Consider the following 8,239-nt stretch of genomic DNA (forward strand, 5'->3'; position numbering starts at 1 on the left):
ATTGTTAATGGTAATTTAATGTTTGTTTAGTATTTTTGTCGTTGCGTTTTATTTAATTTTTGTAACTCGTACCATGTTCATGTTAAAAATGTCACTTAACAGAACACATGCATAAATTTATCTGGGACGTGTGTTTGCTCTAAAGTTGCGAAAAAAAATCACGTTTCTTAAACGATATGGATGAGGATAGTGGTATGGGAGGGTGGTAAAACATAAAATGTTCATTTAATGTGAATCAGGGGGGAATTCAACAGTTAATTAAAATAAAGTATTAAAGTAATTTTTTTTTCTCAAGGAAGTTTTGCGAAAAAATTTGGTAATAAATTATTAAACTTACCATTCAAGAGAGATAGGAGTAGATGACAGCATGACTAGAAATAGAAAAATAATTATAAATAAAAATAAATATTGTAACAAATGATTTATTTGAGAAATATAAAAAATATTAAACTTTTTAGATTTGAAAATTTTTTCTTCATAAATGTTCTTCAAATTCTGAGAATTGAGAAATTTTCTATAGAAAAAATTCATCAGATTCTCAGAATTTTTTACAGGAAATGTTTGTCCGATTCCGAAAAATTTTCTATAGAAAATGTGTCATAGATTCTGAGAAATTTTCTATAGAAAATGTGTTGGAGATTCTGAGAAATTTTCTATAGAAAATGTTACTCAGATCCTGAGAAATTTTCTATAGAAAATGTGTCTCAGATTCTGAGAAGTTTTCTATAGAAAATGTGTTGTAGATTCTGAGAAATTTTCTATAGAAAATGTGCCACAGATTTTGAGAAATTTTCTATAGAAAATATTACTCAGATTCTGAGAAATTTTCTATAGAAAATATTACTCAGATTCTGAGAAATTTTCAATAGAAAATATTACTCAGATTCTGAGAAATTTTCTATAGAAAATATTACTCAGATTCTGAGAAATTTTCTATAGAAAATGTTCATCAGATTCTGAGAAATTTTCTATAGAAAATGTTCATCAGATTCTGAGAAAATTTCTATAGAAAATGTTCATCAGATTCTGAGAAATTTTCTATAGAAAATGTTCATCAGATTCTGAGAAATTTTCTATAGAAAATGTTCATCAGATTCTGAGAAATTTTCTATAGAAAATGTTCATCAGATTCTGAGAAATTTTCTATAGAAAATGTTCATCAGATTCTGAGAAATTTTCTATAGAAAATGTTCATCAGATTCTGAGAAATTTTCTATAGAAAATGTTCATCAGATTCTGAGAAATTTTCTATAGAAAATGTTCATCAGATTCTGAGAAATTTTCTGTAGAATTTGTGTAAACGCTTAGAATTACTTTTAGTCAAAAAAAGTCATAACAATTTTGTAAAAATGTTCATTAAAATCGACCTCAAATGTTATTTTTTTGTTGTTTCCATGACTTTAACAAACAAAAACTATTTTCTCAGCCCAACAATCTTAATCACTTGTGCTAAAAGTTCACATTTGTTAATGCCTGAAATTCTAACCTCATTATAAGCTGATGCTGCCTACACAATGCAACTGACTCTGGCTGTCTGTCTGTAAGTCTGTTTAAAACAACTTCAGGTTTAGCTTTTTTCTGTTAGTTGTTTGTGGCAATAATGAAACATTTGAGTTAAGTAAATATTTAAGTGAATGTGTGCGAGAATGTGTGTATGCATGCTTATATGGAGGGTGAATTAACATTAAAATGCCACTAAAATTGAATACGAAAATTTGCAATTTGCAGCGCTTAATACAAAAGCTTTAAGGCATTAACAAACCATTATTCCTGTTTGAATATTTCAACAGGCATTCAAGCAACACCAAACTGAGGCAACATACATTTAGACTTACGCTTGAAACTTCCAAATATTCATGACTCCATCCACCTTATACACTGCACACCTTTTAATGACAATGGTTTTGTTGTACTGGTAATGGTGGAGGTGTTAGTGGGGCTGGTTATACCTTTAATATTACATCTCATATATTCGGCTATATTCTACGTGTACACCACATACCAATGATAATGGATTTTCATTTAAGCCTGGACTATAGACTGTAAAATGTGTGTTTAAGTATGTATGTATGTGTATTTAAGAGGAATTCACCGAAAACAAAAAATAACAATAACAATATCAAAAGCTACGTTGACAGCATTTACAGCAGAGGGAGCATTGCTGTAACCAGAAAAAAGGCCATTTGTACTTTAAGGCTTATGAATGTTTTATTGGGCGCCAAATTGATTACGTTGCCACATGCATGTTAAATTTTTGAAAATAATAAAAACCAATAATATATACATATACAACAACACAGCACATAAACACTACTGCTAGTAGAAGACCAAGTAGACAGTGACATTGGTCGGTTAAATGGTTGGAAAAATTTGATGTCAATTGGTCAGTCAGTCGGGTTCGTTTTTAAGTTATTTTAACCTGGCCACTCAGCTTTTATGTTCCTTTTTTTCAATATCTATATGAGTGTGTACATAAGTATTGTAAAATGTTTTTAGCTTAAAAACTATGTCTTGCAACACGTTGTCGGTGGTAATGTTATCTAATGGGTGTTTGTATGTTTAACATTAACAATAATCATATAAATATATTTTTAAATAACAAAACAGGAAAGTATTGCCAAATATGTTAAATTTGGAAGTTTTCAGAGTAAAATCTGAGTAACATTTACTATAGAAAATTTCTCACAATCTGAATAACATTTTCTATAGAAAATTTCTCAGAATCCGACTAACATTTTCTATAGAAAATTTCTCACAATCTGAGTAACATTTTCTATAAAATATTTCTCAGAATCTGTGACACATTTTCTATAGAAAATTTCTCACAATCTGAGTAACATTTTCTACAGAAAATTTCTCACAATCTGAGTAACATCTTCTATAGAAAATTTCTCACAATCTGAGTAACATTTTCTATAGAAAATTTCTCACAATCTGAGTAACATTTTCTATAGAAAATTTCTCACAATCTGAGTAACATTTTCTATAGAAAATTTCTCACAATCTGAGTAACATTTTCTATAGAAAATTTCTCACAATCTGAGTAACATTTTCTATAGAAAATTTCTCACAATCTGAGTAACATTTTCTACTGAAAATTTCTCACAATCAAAGTAACATTTTCTATAGAAAATTTCTCACAATCTGAGTAACATTTTCTATAGGAAATTTCTCACAATCTGAGTAACATTTTCTATAGAAAATCTGAGTAACATTTTCTATAGAAAATTTCTCAGAATCTAAGCAACATTTTCTATAGAAAATTTCTCACAATCTGAGTAACATTTTCTACGGAAAATTTCTCACAATCTGAGTAACATTTTTTACAGAAAATTTCTCACAATCTGAGTAACATTTTATATAGAACATTTCTCTAAATCTGAGTAACATTTTCTATTGAAAATTTCTCAGAATCTGAAATTTTTAAGAATCTGATGAACATTTTCTGTAGGAAATTTCTCAGAATCTGGGTAACAATTGATAAAGAAAATTTTTCAGATTCTGATGAACTTTTTCTATAGAAAATTTCTCAGAATCCGATGAACTTTTTCTGTAGAAAATTGCTCAGAATCTTATGTCTTTTTTTCTTTAAAAAATTTCTCAGAATTTGATGAACATTTTCTTTAGAAAATTTCTTACAATCTGAGTAACATTTTCTATACACAATTTTTGGATTCTGAAAGACATTTACTATCCCTCTTAATGTGATTGAAAACCAGGCAACTCTTTTAACATTTAAAACAAAAAACCTTATTTGAACTCAAACAATTAGACTTTTAAAAACCGACAAAAACAATGCACAACAATGGGCAGCCCATTTAATGTTTTTAATTTTTTTTACAACTAGACTCCAATCACACAGTCCAATACTTCTATATAGTATATAGATGGTCACAAATTGCCCTCGTCTCCCTGTCTACCAACGACAAACATGTACAACAACGTTTGGCCACGTTCAAAATTTATAAAGTTACGAGCATAAAGGTATAAAGCTTTACTTTATGGTATGAATAAAAGGACTCCACATAAAAAGGTTGCAATATATTTTTATATGTACTTGCACATACACACACATGCATAGAGTTTAAAATGAAATTTATTGTATGTGTGGCACTCGTTTAAAAATTATTAAATTATGCATAATAAGCTGAATTTTATTATTATTTTTTTGCTGTTGTTGTTTTTTGCTCATGTTGTAAGAATGTATAGAAAGAGGCAAAACATAAAATGTAATTTTCATTATGAGGCGCCAAAAAAATCACTATGCATCGGAGATACCAAGTAATTAATTCACTTACACTCTTGCATAAATATTTCCTATATACATATGTATGTAGAAGGACGGACTAGTCTGATGACGGTTCATTATTTAGCCGCTTGCTTTTGGCAGCAGCTGCAGCACTTAACGTACGAACTAAATTAAATCAATTTTTCATTAACATTTCATGGCACGTCGACAAGTTATTAGTGTTTTATAAATGGAAAATTGCCTGTTAAACATTGTAATAAATTTTAGAAAAAATATATTTATTAAATATTTTAAAAATATATAAATTTAAAATAAAAAAAAATTCACTTGGGCTCGTCCGGGATTTGAACCCGGGACCTCCCGCACCCTAAGCGGAAATCATACCCCTAGACCAACGAGCCAGTTGTTAGTAATAAACACAAAACATGTTTTATCTTGCTGTTAGCTGTGCTCATGTGCATTTGTTTTGAAATGATTTCTTTTTTCCAGTTTCTTTTTGTGTTCTTCTTTCTTTCTTGGAATCTAAAAATACATTTTTTATTTTGATATGTAAGAGTTTGTGTGGGATTTGTTTTTGTATCATTAAACTTAATGATAACAAATGAATTTATTACAGAAAAATAAAGAGTTTGGTGTTTGAAATTAAGAAATGAAATGTATATTTTAGAAGAGTGTGTATTCCCCGCACACATTTAGATTTTTAAATAATGTTCATAAATAGTTAAGATATGGGTTAAATTTCCAAAAAATTGCCAAATCACGTTTCTCTAGGAATAAACCTCAAATAGTGCCTATTCATGTAATAAAAAGGAGATAAAAAATATTTTTTTGAAAAGGATCTGAGTTTCCTACAGGAGATCAAAAAAATTTGAACTCACGTCAATTCCAAAATAATTAAAAATATTAAAAAATTTGATCAGTTCAAAATAATCAAAAATATTTGTGAACAATTCTTTATAGAAAATGTTACTCAGATTTTGAGAATTTTTCTATAGAAAATGTTACTCAGATTCCGAGAAATTTTCTATAGAAAATGTTACTCAGATTTCGAAAAATTTTCTATAGAAAATGTTACTCAGATTCCGAGAAATTTTCTATAGAAAATGTTACTCAGATTCCGAGAAATTTTCTATAGAAAATGTTACTCAGATTCCGAGAAATTTTCTATAGAAAATGTTACTCAGATTCCGAGAAATTTTCTATAGAAAATGTTACTCAGATTCCGAGAAATTTTCTATAGAAAATGTTACTCAGATTCCGAGAAATTTTCTATAGAAAATGTTACTCAGATTCGAAGAAATTTTTTTATAGAAAATGTTACTCAGATTCGGAGAAATTTTCTATAGAAAATGTTACTCAGATTCGGAGAAATTTTCTATAGAAAATGTTACTCAGATTCCGAGAAATTTTCTATAGAAAATGTTACTCAGATTCCGAGAAATTTTCTATAGAAAATGTTACTCAGATTCCGAGAAATTTTCTATAGAAAATGTTACTCAGATTCCGAGAAATTTTCTATAGAAAATGTTACTCAGATTCCGAGAAATTTTCTATAGAAAATGTTACTCAGATTCCGAGAAATTTTCTATAGAAAATGTTACTCAGATTCCGAGAAATTTTCTATAGAAAATGTTAATCAGATTCCGAGAAATTTTCTATAGAAAATGTTACTCAGATTGTGAGAAATTTTCTATAGAAGATGTTACTCAGATTGTGAGAAATTTTCTGTAGAAAATGTTACTCAAATTGTGAGAAATTTTCTATAGAAAATGTGCCTCAGATTCTGAGAAATATTTTATAGAAAATGTTACTCAGATTGTGAGAAATTTTCTGTAGAAAATGTTAGTCGGATTCTGAGAAATTTTCTATAGAAAATGTTACTCAGATTGTGAGAAATTTTCTATAGAAAATGTTACATAGATTGTGAGAAATTTTCTATAAAAAATGTAACTCAGATTCTGAGAAATTTTCTATAAAAAATGTAACTCAGATTCTGAGAAATTTTCTATAGAAAATGTTACTCAGATTCTGAGAAATTTTCTATAGAAAATGTTACTCAGATTCTGAGAAATTTTCTATAGAAAATGTTACTGAGAAATTTTCTATAGAAAATGTTACTCAGATTCTGAGAAATTTTCTATAGAAAATGTTACTCAGATTCTGAGAAATTTTCTATAGAAAATGTTACTCAGATTCTGAGAAATTTTCTATAGAAAATGTTACTCAGATTCTGAGAAATTTTCTATAGAAAATGTTACTCAGATTCTGAGAAATTTTCTATAGAAAATATAACTCGGATTCTGAGAAATTTTCTATAGAAAATATTCATCAGATTATGAGAAATTTTGTAAAGAAAATGTTCACTAAATTGTGAGAAACTTTCTGTACAAAATGTGTATCAGATTTAAAAAATATTCATCAGATTGTTTATTCTTCCAAAAAGTCAATTTTTCCCATTATTTTTTAGTTAATTTAGAGAATCCTTTTTGTTATAAGTAGGACCGAAACCCGAATTTCCAACAGCTGCTAATTAATTCAGCCAGAGTTGAAAAGTAACTGGATTTTTTTAATTTCATGTACAATTTCTGATTGTATTCTTAAACGAATTAAAAACTCTAGAATTCTCTTTGACTTTGTGTATTTTACCAGATTGTTTTACATTCTTTTTTAGTCGAAATCAAGAGCAACGGAATTTCTTTTTGAAATCGTGCAGGATTTTTCCATCGTATTACGAAATCACCCTTAAGTTTTATTAAAATAAAATTTTATTTTAAAATTGCAAATAATTGCACAAAAAGAAAGAACATTGTCTATATTCTTCATAATCTAAATGACACAATTATCAAACTATAGTAACAATATTAGAAATAATGTAAACTTTGTCAACTCATTAAGAGTATAAAAACTAAAATGAACATTAACCCATATATTTATTTAACTTTTTTCTAAAAAATATCTGTTAAAAGCAAAAAAGACAAAAAAACACAATTAAATGAAATTATTTTGAAAAATGTCTCCAAAAACTTTTGTCTAAATTTCTCTTAACAACATTTAAAGCAACAACAACACAAAACTTTCTGCCATAATTAACATTCTCTAACCCATTATACAATGAACTTAAAATTTCATGTTGCAACATGTTCCAAAACTGACAAGTTAAATTAAGCTAAAGTTTTATGTTTTTAATTCTTCTTCGTTCTCCATATGGCAAATTAAAGTTTTAGTTTAATTTTTTAATTTGTGAACTTAGATAAAGTTAAACCGCAAATGTTAAGAGTGGGACTTTTAGAGAGAGTGCATCACCCCTGAATAGGTAGAGTTGCAGTTGGTAGCAAACAAAAAAAGGGCAACAAAATGTTAATGTCATTTTATGTAGCACGAGCAAAAAAAAATCTGCAACATAAAGTAACAACTAAAACCACAAAAGGTTGAAGGAAAGAAGGCAACAAACACCATGAGAAATAGTTAGAGTTGTTGAAATTGTTGTAACAAGTTGGTGGTAACAAACACTAAGTGAAGATTAACATGACATTACAGAGTTTTAGTAGTTTTTTTTTTACATATGCTTCCATGTAGCAAGCTTTTTTATGTGGCAATAGGGATTTAAGGGCCATTAGTTGGTATAAGCGGAAACTACACTAATTATGTTTTTTTTTTATTAGAAATAAAATTGTTTTTATAGATATTTTAACTTGTTGCTTATGATAGGTCATGAATGAATAATGTAAGTTCATTAATCTATGCAAAGTAGTTAGAAAATCCACATCATTTGAATGCAATGATCTCTAACTCTGACGAAACTTTTAGAGCCACTTCCCACATGTTTCTCTCAATAGATCAGCCTACCGAAATTCCAATAGATTAGTCCATCAATAGATATAGAACTGAACAAGAACTAAAACTGAACTAGAACTGAACTAGAACTGAACTAGAACTGAACTAGAACTGAACTAGAACTGAACTAGAACTGAACTAGAACTGAACTAGAAC

The 8,239-nt window shown here is 28.2% G+C and overlaps 1 long non-coding RNA gene and 1 other non-coding gene across 2 annotated transcripts in view; both read right to left on the reverse strand.

Moving 5' to 3' along the window:
* Positions 1–299: 299 nt before the first annotated feature.
* The window catches only part of LOC124418699, a 164,884-nt gene continuing 156,944 nt past the window's right edge, over positions 300–8,239 (reverse strand). Inside the window, exon 6 of the long non-coding RNA XR_006940163.1 lies at positions 300–371. This is a non-coding gene — a long non-coding RNA (uncharacterized LOC124418699). The remainder of the gene's footprint in view (positions 372–8,239) is intronic.
* On the reverse strand, positions 4,579–4,650 carry Trnap-agg. Its single transcript has one exon. It is a non-coding gene; the product is annotated as a tRNA-Pro (tRNA).

The sequence above is a fragment of the Lucilia cuprina genome, chromosome 3 (assembly GCF_022045245.1).
Source record: "Lucilia cuprina isolate Lc7/37 chromosome 3, ASM2204524v1, whole genome shotgun sequence".
Taxonomy (NCBI): Eukaryota; Metazoa; Arthropoda; class Insecta; order Diptera; family Calliphoridae; genus Lucilia; species Lucilia cuprina.